Below are 22209 nucleotides of genomic sequence, written 5' to 3' on the forward strand. Positions count from 1 at the left end.
TCCTTCTCTTATATTTTCCAATTTCCTTATGTTACATTTTCTGTCCACAAGCCGTGCTCTTATATTTTCCCACGTCCTTCTCTTATATTTTATCTTCAAAAGGCTTCCTACAAAAGTTTTTCCCATTTCATACACCTACAAGTGCAAAAAATGGGAAAAACTTTTGACTACAAAGTAACTACGGAGTGAAGTAAAGTGAAGCCTATCGTCCAATTTGACACAGGGGGGTAATAATGACACATTGTGCAGAAAAACATCATTTTATTTGAAACAAACAATGTAATTCATAAGCAGTGAACAGTGTGGATATCAAAGATAATTTAATCCCAATTGCCATTAGTTAAACCTCAAACTAAATATGTTGTGTATTCCAGGTTGATTCAGACATTGTTACATGTCAATAAATCAAGAAGTTGCATTACGTAACCACAAAAAACATGCTGAGAAATGAGAGGCATCACAAAAAACAGAAATCTAACCTCAGGGAGTCTGACAACAAAATATTTTATGTAGTCCCGTCCGCTATTCTTTACAATATTCTCCAAAAGATAAAGTTATGGTGACTTCTGCTCACTAGAAACCTGCAAATTCGTTTCTACAATTAGATACGAAACACTAGTTACATCCAATATTGTTTGAACAAATAAGTCACTGATAAACCAACGGCCTAACACGAAAATGCTTCCCGAATGAGAAGGGAAATGGGAAGGAGCTGCTATTTCAGTATAGGCTCTTCAAATCCATTTAAAAGATAGCACAAGCAACACATCTGCAGGTACTGTAACTTCTAAACTAGCCCATTGTGCACCAAAAACTAATATACATCCCCGCATATGGTTCTTTGCCCTTTGTTTACACATTCAATATTCATCCCCAAACTGAAATTCCAAATAATCACAACAGAATATGAAAAACAAAGATAACTTATCCATATCCAATATGCAACCCTGAACCCTGAAAAACCCCTAAACCCTATACCCATTTCAGAGAACTCACTAAACCAATTTCAGAGAAAGCCCTAAACCCTAAACCAATTTCAAACAAACTCATAAACCCTAAGCCGTAATAAAATCTCGATCAACAGTACCTGGTTCAGGTAATCGATGGCATGCATCTTCAATTAATGGATTCCGCTGGCAGAGGAAGAGAGAAGAGAGAGTGAGACCTCAGCGACCAGAGACTGAGAGCGCGAGAGACGGAGCCAAACAGAGACGGAGCCAAAGAGAGACCTGATCGCGAGAGGTGATTTACAGAAAAAGTGTTAGCTGAGCAATAAGTGTACAATAATTGTATATTTATAGATGTTAGTTGTAAAAAAATTGGGAGCCGGTGGTATTTTTAATTGAGATTATAATTTTGGTGGTATATACCGCTATTTCCCTTGTTTTAATGTTGTTGGGCCTTGTTTAATTGTCTTTGTCTTTGGCCTGGTGTAATGTTCTATTTCGTAGCAATAAAACTTTTCTTTGGGCTGGTGTAATGTTTTGCTAATGGGCTTACTTCTATTCTGTTTTGTTTTAATGTTTTTGACTTCCCATTTAGATTCCTGCCCCGTTCTCTTCATCACTTGTGAGGTGAGACCCACAGACCAGTCCCCTTCCCATGCTGCGTACTCTTCTTATTCTCTCTTTAGTCCCTCCTCCTTCATACCCATATTGATGGTGATGACAAGAATCACCATAGAGATTTCACAGTACAACAAACATTTAAGGGCAGTTGAGCTTGAAGCACTATTTAGTTTCTGGTGTGTGCACCATGACACCAAATAACACTGCCTACATCACTTATGACAAAGCTAAAAGTTTACTTCCTTCACTTGCAATGAATGAGAGGCTATTTGGAGGCGGACCTATGAAGCTAGTTATACCTCATAATTGGTAAGTTGCAAATATTTACCATCTTTGTTTTAAATTCATGATAAATTGCAAAAATAGTAATCAAGAGCATCAACTAGCTAGAGAATCTGAAGCTGATTGATGGAGGACCAAATATATTCTTTCTTTTTGTTTGTGGGTAAAATTACCTTAGGGCCGAGCTTCATATAAATTGGAATTCTATTCACATATTGACTTCTACTTCAGGAATAATTAGGAAGCCTACTTCTACAAGGATTTCATTATCTCCAAGCTATTATATAAAGGCAACTCTCAAACTTGAGGGGGGTTCCTCCGGCGATAACTCAACCCTACTATATTGATGTTTGATCTTGTTCATCACAATTATGAATGTTATGAGTGTAATTGGGATATGGGTTGTGAGGATCAAACACTTTATACCTTTGTACTTCATTCAATAGTGAAAATACCCAACACCCTGTGGATGTAGCTCAATTATGGATGAACCACGTAATCTCTTGTGTCACTTGCTCTAATGTTCTTGCCACCTTCTTTGCGTTGGTCCATCTTCTTCTCCTTAATTTGCGGGCTTCCAAGTGTGACCATCTTTAATGATATATATTCAAGAAGTAGACCACCATTCCAATCCAAAGATACACATGTGCATCTTTACCAAAAGATAAGGGTATATTCCTTATTGGGTTAACTGGTGAAATACCCCCTAAACTTGTACCTAGGTTTCAATTAGCCCCCTATCCTTCTTTTTATTTAGAAAATTAAGGATATGAACTCTTTTTTTTCGTCAATTTCCCTCCTGCCGTCTAAATCATCAACATTTCATCCAATTTTCTGTTAAATCATTACAAATTAAATATCTTTTTGGGAAAAAATTAAAGAAAAGAGAAGGGAAAAAAAAAACCCCCTCCCAACAACCATCACCTTTCTTCTTCGACATCACCACCACACCTCTCCCCACCATTGCATCACCAGACCTCTTACCTAACCCCAGACCCAAGGCCACCCCCTTCCCCACAGCCACATCCCCTTTTAGTAGCCCACCCTCTTACAGCCACCACACACACACTCTCTCTCTCTTTTCCCCCAAAAAATTTACGCTACACACCCAATCACCACAACCAACCACTCATGTCACTGACACAGAACAACTCCTCCCTATCCCTCAACTCAACTAGTCCAATGCCATCACAGCAGCCAATGATCCACCCCCTTCCCCAACTGCAACCCACCCCCACATCCAAAAAACCAAAAAGAAAACCTTATCCCCACCCACAGACCCCCATTCACATCGTCCTCCACCTCCAACTGTCACTTCTTTGCGAGCTCGGAGGTCGGGTCCCATGTAGGAGCAGAGGTTGGTCTTCTATTCGCATCGTCCTCCTTCTCCAGCAGAAGCGGACTTGCACCTGAAGTAGGAGCATAGGCTGGTCTTCCATAGAGGGGGGACGATCGCTTGTGTTTGTCGCCGGGAACAGCGTCGTCTTAGGGTTGGTTTTCGGGGTTTTGTGGCGTTTGTGTTTGGGGCTGTGGTTGATTTGGGGAAGAAGGGATTGTAGAGAGTGGGAGAGATAGAGAGAGACAGAGAGAGACAGAGAGATATGGCAGGTGAGGTTTTTTTTTGTTTTTTTTTATTTATAAACTTTATTTCTATTATTATTATTTCAAAATTTAAATTATTTTATTTTATTTTCAAATGGAAATGACCAATTTGCCCTCATATTTAACAGCAAATTGGATGAAATGTTGTGGATTTAGACAGAGAGGGGGAATTGGCTAAAAAAGAGAGTTCATATCCTTAATTTTCTATAAATAAAAAAAGGATAGGGGGTTAATTGAAAGTTAGGTGCAAGTTTAGGGGGCGAATCACTAGTATACCCTTCCTTATTTATTTTGATATCTAATAGGAGGGTGCAAATCTTAACATTGGCAATAGACTATATTATTGAATAAATAAGAGCCCACTTTCTTGTCCAAGCACCATTCAAAGTTTTGTCATACATAATTAAAAGTCGAAATCCAGCAATTTAGAATCACTCAGCAACGCATGCCTTAGCTCATTTAAAGACAACCATATTGGGGGAATATTGTACGGCACACCCTGCCAAGAGACTTCTCAAGGCAACAACACCAAATTCCAACAGCAAAGTACATTGCATATTCAACACGGCTTCATTTAGATTGGTCCATTATATGTACATCTATTTTTAGTACAACATGAGGCATGGTTCTCACTCTTCTCATGAGCCAATGTTTTAGCCAAGGTGCCTCCAACGACTCCAGCACCAAAGGAAACAAAGGTCCAGACGAACGAGGAAAAAAAGAGTTTTCTTACAACTACTGATAGCTTTTCTGCGCATTTGGAAGGCTTTTGACAGATTATCAACTTTTCGTTAAGAATTTTAGCACAAGGAAAATTGGAGTAGAAAGTTAAGGCATCAAAGATCATTGTGTGAAATTTTTAGAATTGTTCATGAAGCCAATTGTTCCAGAATTTCAAGTCCAGACAACTTTAGTTGTGATCCCGTCAGAATTGCATTGTTGTGGGAGATTGAAGGTTTGAAGACTGATAGGATTTTTAGTACCTGCACAAACAGGGTTAAAATCACTTAAAATACTTGCAAGAATACAAGGATATTGTAGTATAGATGCTCATGCAAGGTCGTTGTCCCCAAAGATTGTTTGACTAATTTGTAATTAAACTAACTCTTAATTAATAACTAAATAGATTTTATCAAAGATGTGAAATTTATGAATTTGAAAAGATTAACTTGACAATAAAAGAAATCTGAAAGTTGGGAGGTAATAATAGCAGAGAATAAAAATGTTTTTAAAATTAACAATATAGAGAGAAACTAGGGTTTAGCCGTCGCCGTTACAATCCTATGCAATTTTATCAGTTACTTATGAAGTTCCACATATATGCTTTGAAGGTTAGGTTTTCCTAATGCATATTTTCCTTGTGATGTTCAAGCGAAAACGTATATCTAACATGCAATCCGTTTGTGATGTTCATATCAAATATAAACATGCAAGACTCATTAAGCTTTGTGAAAACCCTTTGAAAAACCATGCAATCCTTAAGAGCGTGATGTTTGCCTTAAGTGAACTTACAATTATTAATCGAAAGAAGCCCTCCTCAATTTCAGGGTGATGTGCCAACAAAAATTGCATCAAATTACTTGTCTAAATATCCTAATGGTGATCAGTCATTAAAATAGATAGATAGTTTTAAACACAGTGATTAATAATTCAAAGCAAACATGCATCCATTCATAAGCAAAATAATAAAATTACATATTCATGCTAAGGCTTATGGCCTCGCCCTAGCAAAAGGAATTAGTTACGCATACTCATAACTAAAACCCAAGAAAATATCATTCCCATGAATAAGAATAAAAACACCTTGAAGTAGAAGTTCTTCAAAAACCCTAGCAAAAGTCGCGTTCCAAAAGCCAAAAAAAAGATGTCTTAAATTTGCTGTGAAAAATAGTTTAAATACCTCCTAAAACTCAGCTCCTAATCCCCACAAGGAAACTAGGTTAAAATAAAATACTACTAGGATATAAAATCCAAATTGGACTAGGAGAATCTGTCAACAATCTGTCCAGCCACGTTTTGGGCTCAAATATCCTCCAAATCAGGCCCAAGATAGCTTGTTTTAAAGATAAAAACGTTCTGAACACTTCTCCAGAAGGCCACGAACCCATTTGAGGTCATCTTGGGCTCCAAAACGCAATAAAAGCCCAACACGTCACTATTCCAGCACTGCACACTGCTCCTTTATTTTATTGCCAGAGAATAACCGCTTGGTAGAAAAATCTGAAATTTTGATACGATCAAGCTAAGTGACTCACGAACATCCTCCAACTGGAATTACTTCAAAATTCGTCCATTTGTTTATGCTTTGCTCCAGAGGAAGTCGAAAGTCCTATATTGAAAATATAATTCAAATTATCAAAATTCTTCCAAAATATTAACCAAAATATACTAAGAATAGGGTTAAATATATAATATAAAATATGTCCATCAAAGACCTTGCTAATTTTTCCTAGTGATGTACGATATATGCCTGGAAAGCTAAGAGATAGAGCTACAATTCTTATACTTGTCTAGAATTTTATTGTAGAATGAGCTCAAAATGTGCGTTCAATTGGCTGACGTGCTTTACAGTCAAAGAAGGATTCTATCCTAGTGTTAGAAAGTCTTACATCAACTACAACTTTGATGCAACTATAAATTGGTTCCAACTACAACTTGACACCAATTCCAATTAGGATGTGGACCATATTTCACATCCGACTCCAATTTGGTTGCGACTACAATTTGATTCCAATTACAACTTTGACACCAACTCCAACTAGGATACCAAGTCCTATTTCACATCCAACTCCAACTTGGATACAAAATCCTATTTCACGTCCAACTCCAATTACAATTTGGACTCTCACTATAATTTGGCTCCAAGTTTGATTAGGATACAAAATCCTACTGCAAATCCAATTTGATTACAATTTGTTTGTAATCAAAACATCAACTCCTCATGTAGTTTGAATTCAAGTGGGATTACAAGATTGCCAGTGTCTTGAATAATATCAAAGTAGAAGTTTTCTTTATCCTGCAAGGCTATCTTAGCTCCATAACTAGGGTTTTTTATTGGAGTCCCATCATTATTTTGCTACTTGGATTTGACATATTATTCTAGAAGGACATTCTACAATTTCTGTAATACCCTCAAAAATAATATTTGGTTTTATTATTTTTGTGGAAAATATTATTAAGTCGTGTGACTATTTTGGATGTTGTATGATTTTGGTTTGGTGTGGAAATATTGGAATTAAGTGACTTAATCTCAATTTGGGACAAAATACCTTTATGATTAAGTTTATGATTTTACAAAGGAAGTACAAGAAATTGAAGCGAGAAAATTATGATTTTTGATTTGGAAAATCGGGATTGATCTCACGAACGCGTAGGCGCAAACGGTTCGTGAATCCGAGTTGAAACAAAGAAGTTATACTCGTTTGAAGTTTCAGGGACTAAATTGCAAACAGAGACTTTGCCTATAAATTTCAGATGGACACTGTTGAGGATTCAGAAATTGCAATTGAATCCGGAGGTTTGAGAGCTCATCGGAGAGGCGATTTCCGGCGGCTGCTGCGGCGGCGTACGGTGGAGGTGATCGACACCACCAACCCAGATAGGAAGCCTGCTATCTTGTGAACATAACCCAAGAAGAATCGGAGCCATCGGAGGTGCGGTGAAGGCTGGGCGACGCCGCGAAGTTGGTTCGTCAATAGTGAAATCAGCAACTTCAACAGGCAGTTTGAGTCACTTACGCTTCGAATTGGACCTCGAGGTAAGAATTAAAGTTGTTCTACTCAGTATTACGAACATTTTGGCATAGGTCTTCACCGGCGATTTTAGGGTGGTTAGTCGCCGGAATAGTACCCGAACCACCACCGGCGGTGGCGGCGCGTGGCGGCGCTGGGTGGCGATTCTGAGTTAGGGCTTTAGAGACAGAATGTAGTTCTGGAGTAATTGAACATGTTTGTATGTTTAAAATTGTTGAGATTCCGTCGTTTAATCGACGATCGGAGCCTCACAAATGTGGACCCTTGATTGGAGATGATCGGACCGTTGGATCGTGTCCAATTTTAATTATGTTGTAGCTGGTGTTGTGAGGAGTCTGTAGGTTCAGACAGATGGATGATCGGACGTCCCGATCTTAAGTTATTAAATTTCAAAGTTAGGGCGAGCGATCGCCATTTCGATCGTGTAATGTAGAATTATCCGACCGTTGGATTGGGCCCAAATTGTTGCAGGGTGATGTTGGGACTATTTAGAGTCCATTGGTGAGATCGGATTTGGAATCCGAGGTTGTGGGCCAAAGGCGGATTTTTGGAGTGTCGGTTAGACATGTGGGACCCACGGGACCCAAATAGTGACCTTTTGGACAATGGGTGTCATTGGTCATGATTTGACGTCGACAACACGTACGTCACAGTTTTGGAGTTGGTTTGATGAGATTTGATCACTTTGGATTCCCGGTTGGTCCAAAGGGCAATTTCGTCATTAGATGCGAAATCTTGGATTTTGGAGTTTTGTGCTAAGTTGAGCTATGTACTTTGCTTAGGTACTGTTGGAGTTTGAGTTGCTCGTTGAGGTTTGAGATTGCTGATTCGTTAAGTTGTTGAAGACGCAGCTTGGACGAGAGGTGAGTAAAACCATCCTAATCGTGAGTAAAATCACGAATTATTATATTTATTATAAGGTGACCTTGGATAATGTTAATGGCTATAATTAACATGTTGGTTGTGATTTTATAAAATGCTTAATTGATTTAAAACACATGAACTTGTTCATCAACGGTTCATGAGGTAATTGAAATATATTTTGTTTTGAATTAATTATTATTATTGGAGATTTTGGTGTTTAACCATATAACATATGTTGTGGATGTATGGTGGAAATTCATTCGTGAATAACCACATAAATATATATAATAAATATATATTGCTGTGATTGGTGTATTTGGCTATAAAACAATGTTTAATGTGAAACTACATTTTATATTGTTTTGGCGTTGGTGTTTTGGTGTTGGTGTTTTGGTGTTGATGGATTTAGGTGAGAATACCTTGAATCCCTTCTGAGTTTGTCAGGTGGGCATTCTCGTGGCAAATAATGAGGGATAAATTACCCTAGGGAGCAAGACCCAAGAACAGTTAGAGCTCTAGTCTGGCGCCATCTAGTACTCATGACTGGTGTGTAATCATGAGTGAACACTACTATGGTGTTTTGTAGTGTTATAGATTAGAGGTTCATAGTATTCTCTCTTCTATCTGTCAAACAATTGACGTGTGAAAACTACTTTGAAATAAAGAGTTTTGGTGTGGTCACAGGTGGTGATCGTAACAGTTCTTTAAATAAAACAAAAGAATTGTGATTGTGATGATATTGATGATTATGATTACCTTGGTTATACAAGGATTGTGGTGTGCTAATGAAAGTGCATGTGTTTGTATATTATGTGAAATTGACATATTATACTGTGGACGTGGTTTACTCATACGAGCTTTAGAAAGCTTACCGGGTTGTTCTGTGGTGAACCCGGTGCACTATTCAATGGTGTAGGGGAAAATCCTGCAGGTGGTAGAGACGGTGAGCAGGAGAATTAAGGTGAGGAGCAGGAGGCTCATTGGTGGTTCCACATACTGTAAAGTGTGGTGTGAGAGTGTTGGTGAGTGTTAGACTTCCGCTGTGTGAAATAAGCTCTAAGGAGCATATTATGTAAAATGATGATTGTTCATTTATGTTGTGAGTTTGTAATGTAATATTTGACTCAGAAGAGTTGAGTCATTATTGACATTGTGGTTCGGAACAGTGGTGTTGTATCAAAAAAGAAAAGTTTAAATTTCTAGGTACTTTTGTTGAAGGTTCCGAGCTTCGCGTCCCGGATCGTTGGTTGTTCTGTTTAATTTTGCAGATTAATTGTTGTTGAAAATTCGGGGCGTGACAGTTTGGTATCAGAGCTTATGGTTCTGCTCTGATGGAGTGTTAGAGCTTATGGTTCTGCTCTGATGGAGTGTTAGAGCTTATGGTTCTGCTCTGATGGAGTGTTAGAGCTTATGGTCAGCTCTGACAGTTTGCTAACTGCTCAATTGTTTTGCCTTGTCGGAACTTTGGGTAAGTTCGGGAGACCTGTATGGTGTTTAACTCTAAGACGGGTTTAGGTATTAGAGGAATTACAAATGGAGTTCATAAACTTGACGCAAGGGACCATGACTGTGAGGGAGTATGAGGCACGGTTTGCTGAGTTGTCTCGTTTTGCAGACCCTCTAAGTGAGTTGCAACAAACCCAGAAGTTTCAAAGGGGTTTGAATGTTTATGTGAAAAAGATGGTGACTGGTTTCCGCCATACGAAATTGGTGGATTTGGTGGAGTGTGCAGCTTCTATCGAAGCAAATAATAATGAGTTCAAGAGAGATGTCAAGGGGAAAGGAAAGGCGCCAGCACAAAGTAGCACCACTGGGAATCAGGGAGGTGTTGGCAAGAAGCAGAGGACGGGGTACCTGACTGCGACAAAAAATGAGGCACATGCTAAGCAAGCTGGGCCCATTAGATGTTATAACTGCAGTGAGGTGGGTCATCTGTCAATAAACTGCACCAAGCCTAAGGTGTATACATGCTTTACTTGTGGTCAGCCAGGACATATTGCTAAGAATTGCAAGAGTGAAAACAAACCGGGGAGACAACAAAGACAAGGAAATGCCAGAGTCTTTGCCGTGGGTCAAAGGCAGGGGAACACTGGTGTGGAAGGTACAATAACTCTCTTTCATAATCTTGTGAGGGTTTTGTTTGATACTGGTGCATCACATTCTTTTATCTCTCGATCTGTTGTGAATGCGTTGGGATTAACTCCTAAATTGCTTGGTGTACCTTTAACTGTTGAGTCACCTTTGGGTAATTCTGTGAAATTGATTTTGGTGTGTGAGTCTTGCCCATTGTTGATTGGTAACAAGGAGTTCCTTGCTGATTTAATTATTCTGGATAATAACTCGTATGATATGATACTTGGTGTGGACTGGTTACGGTGTAATCATGCTGTAATTGATTGTCATGGAATGTTAGTGTCATTTCATACTCCTGGACAAGCGGTGGTTCGGCATAGGTGCATTAAAACTGATGCAACTATGAAGTTTGGGTTTCTAGCTCTTGTGGAAAGAGTAGAACGAGTTCTGGCATTGGAAGATGTTCCTAAAGTATCTTTGTATCAGGATGTTTTCCAAGATATTGTGGGTTTGCCTCCAAGGAGGGTAGTGGAGTTTACTATTGAATTGATTCCGGGAACGTCACCAATATCAAAGGCTCCATATAGAATGGCACCTACCGAGTTGAAAGAACTCAAGATTCAAATTGATGGTTTAGTGGCACAAGGGTTCATTAGACCGAGTACATCACCTTGGGGTGCACCTGTCCTATTTGTGATGAAAAAGGATCACACACTGAGATTATGTGTGGATTACAGAATGTTAAACAAGGTGACGATTAAAAATAAGTATCCGTTGCCAAGGATTGAAGATTTGTTTGATCAGTTGAAGGGGGCAACTGTGTTCTCAAAGATTGATTTGAGGTCAGGATATCACCAAGTTAGGGTGAGGGAGGAAGATATTCCTAAGACAGCATTTCGAACCAGGTATGGACATTATGAGTTTGTTGTCATGCCTTTTGGGTTGACTAATGCACCTGCTGTGTTTATGGATTTGATGAACAGAATATTCGGTCCTTACTTGGATGATTTTGTTGTGGTGTTTGTGGATGATATTTTGATCTACTCAAAGAATGATGAAGATCATGATCGGCATCTTGAAATTGTTTTGGAAACACTAAGAAGGAATCAGTTGTATGCCAAGTATGAAAAGTGTGATTTTTGGCAGGATAAAGTAAAATTTCTCGGCCATGTGGTTTCTAAGGATGGGGTATCAGTGGATCCTTCTAAAGTGGAAGCAGTTATGGAGTGGAAACAGCCTGCTACTGTGACTGAGATTCGTAGTTTCTTGGGTTTGGCCGGTTATTATCGGAGGTTTATTGAGGATTTCTCAAGTATTGCTGCACCTTTGACCAAGTTGACAAGGAAAGATGTGTTGTTCATTTGGAATGAGGATTGTGAGAAAGCCTTCAAGGAACTGAAGAAGAAATTGACTACTGCTCCGGTGTTGACAATTCCCTCGGGAGGAGGAGGATTGGTGATTTATAGTGATGCGTCTCTTCAGGGTTTGGGATGTGTGTTGATGCAGAATGGTAAAGTGGTTGCTTATGCATCTAGACAGCTGAAGGTGCATGAGAGAAACTACCCTACACATGATTTAGAATTGGCTGCAGTAGTGTTCGCCTTGAAAGTTTGGAGGCATTATTTGTATGGTGAGAAGTTTGAACTCTTTTCAGACCATAAGAGTTTAAAGTACCTCTTCTCTCAAAAGGAGCTAAACATGAGGCAAAGGAGATGGATGGAACTCATAAAGGATTATGATTTCACGTTGGAATATCATCCAGGGAAAGCTAATGTTGTTGCAGATGCATTGAGTCGCAAGCCTAGAGGAGTGGTCGCATCTGTAATGGCACAGGAGTGGAGAATGCTGGAAATGGCAACAGAGGTGGACCTAGTACCAACTACAGTTGGAGGAGATATTTTTCTGGGGAGTATGACAGTTCAACCTAGCTTGATTAGTAAGGTGATTCAAGAGCAAGCTCAAGATGTGGGAATGCAAGCTAAAATGGTTGAGTTAACAATTGAACCAACTTTTATAGGTCCTTCTGAGTGGACAATTGGGAGTGATGGTGGTTTGAGATACAGAGGGAAGTTGTGCGTGCCTGAATCTGAGAATCTTAAGAGAGAGATTTTGGATGAAGCTCATCGTTCTAAGTATACGGTTCATCCAGGAAGTACTAAGATGTACAAGGATCTTAAGAGACAATTCTGGTGGATTGCTATGAAAAGGGAGGTGGGACAGTATGTGACTAAATGTCTAACTTGTCAACGGGTGAAGGCAGAACATCAACGGCCATCAGGGTTGTTGAAACCTTTATCTATTCCTGTTTGGAAATGGGAAAATATTGCTATGGATTTCGTTGTGGGATTGCCTAAGACTAAACAGAGTCACGATGCAATTTGGGTTATTGTGGACCGACTAACGAAATCAGCACATTTTCTGCCTGTATCTATGAAGTATTCAGTGGACACACTGAGTAAGCTCTACATTCGTGAGGTGGTGAAACTACACGGGATTCCTATATCCATTGTCTCGGATAGGGATGCTCGTTTCACTTCTAAGTTTTGGAGTAGTTTCCAAAAGGCCATGGGAACTAGATTGGATATGAGTACAGCTTTTCATCCTCAAACTGATGGTCAAACTGAACGAGTGAATCAAGTGATGGAGGATATGCTTCGGGCATGTGTCTTGGACTTCAAGGGAAGTTGGGATGAATATTTGGCTCTGATAGAATTTGCCTATAACAACAGTTATCACTCTAGTATTGGTATGGCACCGTATGAAGCATTGTATGGAAGGCCATGTAGATCACCTGTTTGTTGGGCTGAGGTAGGTGATAATAAAGTAATGCATACTGAGGTAGTTCAAGAGACTACAGAGAAGGTTTCTATCATCAGAGATAGAATTCGTACAGCACAGAACCGTCAGAAGAGTTACGCAGATAAGAAACGGCGGAGTGTGGAATTTGAAGTTGGTGACCATGTGTTTTTGAAGGTTTCACCAATGAAGGGAGTAATAAGATTTGGTAAAAAGAAAGGGAAGTTATCTCCCAGATTTGTTGGACCTTTTGAGATTCTAGATAAGGTCGGTGAGTTGGCATATCGGTTGGCATTACCTCCAATGATGTCAAGTGTCCATAACGTGTTTCATGTGTCAATGTTGAGGAGGTATATTAAGGATGCTTCACACGTAATTGATTACGGTACTGTTGAAGTCAATGGAGATGCAACTTATGTAGAGGCACCTGTACGCATCTTGGACAGGATGACCAAACAGCTTAGAACAGCTCAAGTGGATTTAGTCAAAGTGTTGTGGAGTCACCATGACGAGGGTGATGCCTCTTGGGAATTGGAGTCTGAAATGAGGAAGAAGTATCCTCATCTTTTTTAGGACGAAGCGGGTTGAATTTCGGGACGAAATTCCTTTAAGGAGGGTAGAATGTAATACCCTCAAAAATAATATTTGGTTTTATTATTTTTGTGGAAAATATTATTAAGTCGTGTGACTATTTTGGATGTTGTATGATTTTGGTTTGGTGTGGAAATATTGGAATTAAGTGACTTAATCTCAATTTGGGACAAAATACCTTTATGATTAAGTTTATGATTTTACAAAGGAAGTACAAGAAATTGAAGCGAGAAAATTATGATTTTTGATTTGGAAAATCGAGATTGATCTCACGAACGCGTAGGCGCAAACGGTTCGTGAATCCGAGTTGAAACAAAGAAGTTATACTCGTTTGAAGTTTCAGGGACTAAATTGCAAACAGAGACTTTGCCTATAAATTTCAGATGGACACTGTTGAGGATTCAGAAATTGCAATTGAATCCGGAGGTTTGAGAGCTCATCGGAGAGGCGATTTCCGGCGGCTGCTGCGGCGGCGTACGGTGGAAGTGATCGACACCACCAACCCAGATAGGAAGCCTGCTATCTTGTGAACATAACCCAAGAAGAATAGGAGCCATCGGAGGTGCGGTGAAGGCTGGGCAACGCCGCGAAGTTGGTTCGTCAATAGTGAAATCAGCAACTTCAACAGGCAGTTTGAGTCACTTACGCTTCGAATTGGACCTCGAGGTAAGAATTAAAGTTGTTCTACTCAGTATTACGAACATTTTGGCATAGGTCTTCACCGGCGATTTTAGGGTGGTTAGTCGCCGGAATAGTACCCGAACCACCACCGGCGGTGGCGGCGCGTGGCGGCGCTGGGTGGCGATTCTGAGTTAGGGCTTTAGAGACAGAATGTAGTTCTGGAGTAATTGAACATGTTTGTATGTTTAAAATTGTTGAGATTCCGTCGTTTAATCGACGATCGGAGCCTCACAAATGTGGACCCTTGATTGGAGATGATCGGACCGTTGGATCGTGTCCAATTTTAATTATGTTGTAGCTGGTGTTGTGAGGAGTCTGTAGGTTCAGACAGATGGATGATCGTACGTCCCGATCTTAAGTTATTAAATTTCAAAGTTAAGGCGAGCGATCGCCATTTCGATCGTGTAATGTAGAATTATCCGACCGTTGGATTGGGCCCAAATTGTTGCAGGGTGATGTTGGGACTATTTAGAGTCCATTGGTGAGATCGGATTTGGAATCCGAGGTTGTGGGCCAAAGGCGGATTTTTGGAGTGTCGGTTAGACATGTGGGACCCACTGGACCCAAATAGTGACCTTTTGGACAATGGGTGTCATTGGTCATGATTTGACGTCGACAACACGTACGTCACAGTTTTGGAGTTGGTTTGATGAGATTTGATCACTTTGGATTCCCGGTTGGTCCAAAGGGCAATTTCGTCATTAGATGCGAAATCTTGGATTTTGGAGTTTTGTGCTAAGTTGAGCTATGTACTTTGCTTAGGTACTGTTGGAGTTTGAGTTGCTCGTTGAGGTTTGAGATTGCTGATTCGTTAAGTTGTTGAAGACGCAGCTTGGACGAGAGGTGAGTAAAACCATCCTAATCGTGAGTAAAATCACGAATTATTATATTTATTATAAGGTGACCTTGGATAATGTTAATGGCTATAATTAACATGTTGGTTGTGATTTTATAAAATGCTTAATTGATTTAAAACACATGAACTTGTTCATCAACGGTTCATGAGGTAATTGAAATATATTTTGTTTTGAATTAATTATTATTATTGGAGATTTTGGTGTTTAACCATATAACATATGTTGTGGATGTATGGTGGAAATTCATTCGTGAATAACCACATAAATATATATAATAAATATATATTGCTGTGATTGGTGTATTTGGCTATAAAACAATGTTTAATGTGAAACTACATTTTATATTGTTTTGGCGTTGGTGTTTTGGTGTTGATGTTTTGGTGTTGATGGATTTAGGTGAGAATACCTTGAATCCCTTCTGAGTTTGTCAGGTGGGCATTCTCGTGGCAAATAATGAGGGATAAATTACCCTAGGGAGCAAGACCCAAGAACAGTTAGAGCTCTAGTCTGGCGCCATCTAGTACTCATGACTGGTGTGTAATCATGAGTGAACACTACTATGGTGTTTTGTAGTGTTATAGATTAGAGGTTCATAGTATTCTCTCTTCTATCTGTCAAACAATTGACGTGTGAAAACTACTTTGAAATAAAGAGTTTTGGTGTGGTCACAGGTGGTGATCGTAACAGTTCTTTAAATAAAACAAAAGAATTGTGATTGTGATGATATTGATGATTATGATTACCTTGGTTATACAAGGATTGTGGTGTGCTAATGAAAGTGCATGTGTTTGTATATTATGTGAAATTGACATATTATACTGTGGACGTGGTTTACTCATACGAGCTTTAGAAAGCTTACCGGGTTGTTCTGTGGTGAACCCGGTGCACTATTCAATGGTGTAGGGGAAAATCCTGCAGGTGGTAGAGACGGTGAGCAGGAGAATTAAGGTGAGGAGCAGGAGGCTCATTGGTGGTTCCACATACTGTAAAGTGTGGTGTGAGAGTGTTGGTGAGTGTTAGACTTCCGCTGTGTGAAATAAGCTCTGAGGAGCATATTATGTAAAATGATGATTGTTCATTTATGTTGTGAGTTTGTAATGTAATATTTGACTCAGAAGAGTTGAGTCATTATTGACATTGTGGTTCGGAACAGTGGTGTTGTATCAAAAAAGAAAAGTTTAAATTTCTAGGTACTTTTGTTGAAGGTTCCGAGCTTCGCGTCCCGGATCGTTGGTTGTTCTGTTTAATTTTGCAGATTAATTGTTGTTGAAAATTCGGGGCGTGACAATTTCATCGAGAAGACAACCAACTATTCAACATTGAAATTTCTCCAATTGTTAAGCAACCCCGAGTGGGAGCTTGAGTGGACAAAAGGTCAAACCTTGAGATTTTTCAAGCTTATATGGACAAAAGGTCCAAGCTCCATTTTTATCGACCTCTAGAGGACGAAAGGTCTTTGCTCAACTTTTTATCGAGCTCATATGGACGAAAGGTCCAAGCTCGATTTTTATCAAGCTCTAGAGGATGAAAGGTCCCGGCTCAATTTTTCATCGAGCTCATATGGACGAAAGGTTCAAGCTACATTTTTATCGAGCTCTAGAGGACGAAGGATCCCGACTCAATTGTTTATTGAGCTCGTACGAACGAAAGTTCAAAGCTCCATTTTTATCAAGCTCTGTAGGACGAAAGGTTCAACTTTTTATTAGGCTCATATGGATGAAAGGTGCAAGCTCAATTTTATCAGGCTTATATGGACGAAAGGTCCTAACTCAATTTTTATGGAGCCTATATGGACGAAAGGTCCCAGCTCAATTTTTGTCAAGCTTAGATGGACGAAAGGTCCAAGCTCAAAATTTGTCACATTTAGGTGGACGAAGGGTCCAACCTCATAAAATGTGAAGCTGCTTGTTTCAAGATTGGCAAAAGGTATGATTTCCCTTATTTATTATTTCATGTGCTAATCACTTTGTGTTATTTGTCATGATGCAGATCTCCATCATTATTATATACACTTTATTTCTACAAATTATTCTCACTACTACAAAAATTGAAATAGACGACGGGGAAAAACCATCGTCTTTTACTTTTGAAAACTGTCATTAAATCGACCGCTATCTTTTGAAGGTCAAAACTATGACGGTGATTCACCGTCGTCTATTATTTGTAAAGACGACACTTTGACTCAAAACCATCCTCTATTACTTGTAAAGACGACAGTTTTTATGAAATAACCATCGTCTATAGATGTAAAGACGACAGTTTGTCTAATAGAGCCGTCGTTTATTATATCCAAAGACGTCGGTTTATAATAAAAGTGTCGTTAATATCAGTAAAGATGACGGTTCTAAACTAAAATTGTCGTTAATTTTCAATAAAAATGACGGTTTTTACAATAAAACCGTCGTTGATTGTCCTTAAATCTGTCATCTAATAAGTTCCCACGTTGGTACATTTTAGTTTTTTTTTGTTTCCTTTGATTCTATACAACGATTTTAACTAGAAAAACAACTATAATGCTTATTAATGAATATACACTCAAAAATTATTTCCTTCATAAAACTTGAAGCTTCAATAGTTATTACAAAATTAACCAATCTTTATTCCTACGACATACATACTTGCTACCAATTAAATATAAATATTTCAATTGATATATGGTAATTAAGTAGTACAATCTTCTCCTAACAAGACCTACATCTAGTACTCTTAATCCAAGCCTTCGTCTCATCCAAACATACAAATGAAGCACAATTGAAGTCTACTCCATCATCCCTGTAAATAAATCAAAATGACAGAGAAAAAAAGAAGAAGCTAAGATTATAAACAAATAAAATTAGGTGAAAGAGAAATTTATCTCTTCTTTCTCCCAATATTATCTAGAAATGATCAAGAAAGGCTAGACGCTAGTATGACACCAAAGAATTGAGCGCTCATACAGTATTTAAGAATCTTTACCTTCCCAGTTGCAAAAGCCATAGCATTTCCAGATCCAACATCTGCAATTGCTTTCTTTATACTTGCCACAAGGAGCTACAGTGTGCCATCAAAAATCAAGAATGAAGAGTTATATTCTGTCAATGGAAGAGATCATAAGTAAAAGAAGCAGTAAGAGAAGGTGGTAAAGAAAGTATCATATCACAATCAGTGTAAAATGAAGTAGCTTGTCCCATTGATCCTGCTCTTCCCGTCCTTCCAATCCGGTGTACATAATCTTCACACACCATTGATGAAGAAGGGAAAGAGAATGTCTTCTCCTCTGAACCATATCAACAATCTAGAATACAATATAAGAGAACGGTCGTAGAATCAATATAACCACAATAAAAAATCCTATAATATGACCAAAAAAACAAAATTCAAAGCATCATAATCCTTCGTAAAGTACTTGAAAACTAGATAAAATTCAAACAGGAGGGAAAGCAAGTCAACAAAAATCCACCAAGACCAGCTGATCAACAAACTTAAGCAAACCGTTGGGTGACAATATTTTCCCCTTTGATTAACATCAAATATAAACTTCTTAGCCAATTATACATAGTCTTCAATATAAATGGCAGACTAGGTAAAAAATATTTAAAAAACTGAAGAAACAGAGAAAGAGAGAGAGAGAGAGAGAGAGAGAATACCCAAAAACTGAATATGTAGAAACTCCATCTCGCACAACTCTTTGACATTCCGTCTTTACCAGCGTAAAATCCTCCCCCTTCTTGCTCTGACTCACCTAACCGCGCACAATCTGAGGTCTCTCAACCTTCCCATTAGCCAATTCATGCTTCAACATCATCGAGACCGGAACCGTATGATGATTCTCATTCTTGTCGAACATTGTTCCAACACAGCCTAACACCTCAACACAGTCTCAATATCCTCCTCCTCCTACAACCTCTAATCTTCCATCTCCGATTCTCAAATCAAATCCTGCAAAACAAAGCCACCAAAAATACACCCGCGTAAATCAAACGCTGCGTTTCGTGCATTCTCCAACCTAATCATCGATCTCGTTAATCTAATAAGAAATCGTCGGCATCAGTGGCTAAAACGGCCACAACCACAACGAAATCAACGAGATCTTCAAAAACGAATCAAGCGATTTTCATCATCTCAAATTTATCGAAAAACAGGTCGACAAAGAGAAGGCGAAGCTTGGAAGAGAAGAGACCAGTGGGCTCGAAGGAGGCCTCATGAAGGAGATCGTGAAGATTGTGGAGGTGATACTTTTGGTGACCTCAGTAACTTGGACTCAAGGGATACGGCGACCTCAGTGAACTGGATGGCGAGATCTGTGACCTGGATGGCGAGCAATCTGGACAGCGCGATGGAGATGGTGTTTCAGCGATGGGAAAGGGAGTAGAGAGAGAGAGGGTTTCTAAGGGTCGCGAGAGAGTGTGGTGAGAGTTGCCTTTTAGCGAATACATAAGTGAACTTTTTGTCGAGCGCATTTTAAAGCATGACAGGGTTTATAAGTAACCATCGTAATTTTTGCTAGCGCCTTTTAAAACATGATGTTTTTAGGTGGAACTGTCGTGGTTTTTCGTGGTTTTTTAAAAACACGACGCTTTTTAATTTTACCGTTGTTAAATAGGCGTCATAGTTTTCCATTTTTGTAGTAGTGTCTACAATGAAATTCTACAATAGCTGAGGTTGACGAAAGGTCCAATCTTATAATTTTTTTAGATCAGTTGGACGAAAAGTCCAATCTTACAATTGTCAATCTCATGGGGATGAAAGGTCCAATCCAATGAGTGATCATGTTTATCGACATAATGATGTGCACAACATCCTACATCATAAAGTCGTCTACATCGGATATTGTCTACACCAGAATTCAGCTCAATCTACAACTTTGAAGCACTTAATATTCGGCTCAGTGTCATCAACAATTTTTATGCAACTCCCCAAACAATACTCTTGTATGAGGACTTGGGGAACTTCTATTTGTGGGTAAAATTACCCTAGGGCCGAGGTTCATATAAATTGGAATTCTATTCAAATATTGTCTTCTACTTTGGGGCTAATTAGGAAGCCTACTTCTATAAGGATTTGATTCTCTCCAAGCTATTATATAAAGGTAATTCTCAAACGTTAGGAGGGTTCCTCCGATGATAACTCAACCCTACTATATCGATATTTGATCTTGTTCATCATAATTATGAGTGTTATGGCTGCAATTGGGATATGGGTTGTGAGGATCAAACACTTTGTACCTTTGTACTTCTTCATTCAATAGTGACAATACCCAACACCTCGTGGACATAGCCCAATTATGGGTGAACCACGTAATCTCTTGTGTCGCTTGATCGAATGTTCTTACTTAATTTCTATTTACAAGTGCAATCCCTAAGAACTAGAATTCGTTCTAGGGGACGACCCGCTTGGTCATGCCAAGTTGGTTTGGAAGGATTGCAGACCTCGATCTCGAAGAGGTCATTTTCTGTTGAACCAAATTTAGGCTTCAACACTTTTATTTTCTAATCCTTGTGAGAAGTAAAAGTCAGAGTTTCTTTTCTAAAGTTTGTAGTGGAATTTACTCTAAAGGATTGGTTAACTGTAGCTATTATATAGGCTTATCTCCTTTTAATGAATTTATTTAGTCTTTCTAGTGGTAATTAATTATGGAGTTGTAGAGGTTTGATCTAATCTTGTTATTTCCTTTCGAACAAGTAAAATTCTAAAGCAAACACCAATCGTGTGCAAATGGTTCAGTCGTGAACCTAATTTTTGATTCTTCGTGTACTAGAGAAACATGATCATTCTCTTTTAATTTTAGAGAAACGAAGCTTGCTTGATTATTTCAATTGTAGTGACTCGTTCATGTAACATCTCTTAGATCTTAGAATGTGAGAGATGAGATGCCCACACAATGGATTATTCTGCACATTATTCATGTTCCTTCTTTTGGATTTTTCATAAGACTTTGAAGCAGGATTCACTTCATTTGTTTCGCCCAATTTATTTATCCATTTAATACTAATTGCCTCTGTCTAATTTGCAAACAAGATCTGTGAGCTGGGTGAACTGCAAATTTCTTTGTAACTTTCTATATAACTAGCAGCTCGGGTGTTTCAACCATCAAAAAGTCCTGCAACATAATGCAAAACTGAGAACGGTCGACCATCACTTCTCCCTAAAGTTTCCTTCAAAATAAAAAAAATTCAAAGTCATATTTTGCCTTGTCAAACTGAACAAATACCGCATGTTCATCCAACTGGTAGGTAGATGTAACAGTGGTCGAGCCAAAGACTTTTCATATGCATTCCTCGTATGTCCCGTTCCTTGACTTTTGATAGGAATCCCTCAGACACAGCCTGTCTGTCATAAAAGCATCATCTCCTGCTTCATGTTTGGCTCTAGAATTCCAGTAAAACCTGCAAATATATAATTTTGGTGTGAAAGACTTATTCCTAAGATGCCTCCTCTGCATTTCCTTCTCTTTGTATATTACCAGGCATTATTATTCATTACTTTAAACATCGCTCTCAATTATCTATTGGTTAGATATATACTATATACATCTAGCAAGTATAAATAAAAACAAATGGACAAATTTATACAAAGTTGTGTTCCAACAGATTTCTAAAGTTGGTTGTATCTAATGAATGTCAAGCTTGTTTGTACCCTGATCTGTTACCATATATAACAAAAATCATGCCTAGTTCCTGGACATATCTCAAAAGTTGCGATCTCTAAGTTCATACCTTTAATCAATGACCATACGACTGCATAGCTTAACATCCACAACTAAAGGTTTTGATACAACAAACACATGAATAAACCAGAAAAGTAAGCTAGTTTTACAAATTAGACAAAGAACATTTAGAGCTTGTTACAAATATGACATTTAGAAAAATAATTCAGTTACATGCAGTGTTCAAGAGAACAGTTAGAGCTTGTTACATAAACTGGGAAAAGACTCTAGTAACAATAGAGCCAATATGTCAAAGCCAACTTGTCAAAAATTTGGAACAACCAAACTATATGAACCACATGTTGGAATCCCACATTGGTGTGGTGAAAGAAAACAAATGAGTTTAAATAGAATTACCACACTCTAACTAATATCGAGGCCTTTTGTGGTAAAACCCCACATCTGACGGATTGGGCAGGTGGTAAAGTGGGGACAGTATCGATATTGTTAGAGTGGGA

The 22209-nt window shown here is 38.7% G+C and overlaps 3 long non-coding RNA genes across 5 annotated transcripts; 2 read left to right on the top strand and 1 right to left on the bottom strand.

The window, feature by feature from the left end:
- The first annotated feature begins 8093 nt into the window (after positions 1-8093).
- On the top strand, positions 8094-9268 carry LOC148293779 (uncharacterized). The gene is made up of 2 exons (XR_015836695.1): positions 8094-8614; positions 8985-9268. It is a non-coding gene; the product is annotated as an uncharacterized LOC148293779 (long non-coding RNA).
- A 565-nt stretch (positions 9269-9833) lies between these two features.
- Positions 9834-16275, top strand: LOC110757019 (uncharacterized). Of its 2 annotated transcripts, none has more exons than XR_015836693.1 (2): positions 9834-10169; positions 15970-16275. It is a non-coding gene; the product is annotated as an uncharacterized LOC110757019 (long non-coding RNA). The 2 variants fall into 2 exon arrangements; XR_015836694.1 differs by lacking the exon at positions 9834-10169 and adding an exon at positions 15079-15599.
- Positions 16276-17596: 1321 nt separating this feature from the next.
- Positions 17597-19494, bottom strand: LOC110747288 (uncharacterized). Of its 2 annotated transcripts, none has more exons than XR_015836282.1 (4): positions 18693-19494; positions 18206-18340; positions 18022-18096; positions 17597-17838 (listed from the first exon to the last, which is right to left on the bottom strand). It is a non-coding gene; the product is annotated as an uncharacterized LOC110747288 (long non-coding RNA). The 2 variants fall into 2 exon arrangements; XR_015836283.1 differs by having other exon boundaries at positions 18022-18340; positions 18693-18984; positions 19226-19493.
- Between the last annotated feature and the right edge of the window lie 2715 nt (positions 19495-22209).

The sequence above is a fragment of the Prunus avium genome, chromosome 6 (assembly GCF_965620075.1).
Source record: "Prunus avium chromosome 6, drPruAviu1.hap1.1, whole genome shotgun sequence".
NCBI classification, from domain to species: Eukaryota; Viridiplantae; Streptophyta; class Magnoliopsida; order Rosales; family Rosaceae; genus Prunus; species Prunus avium.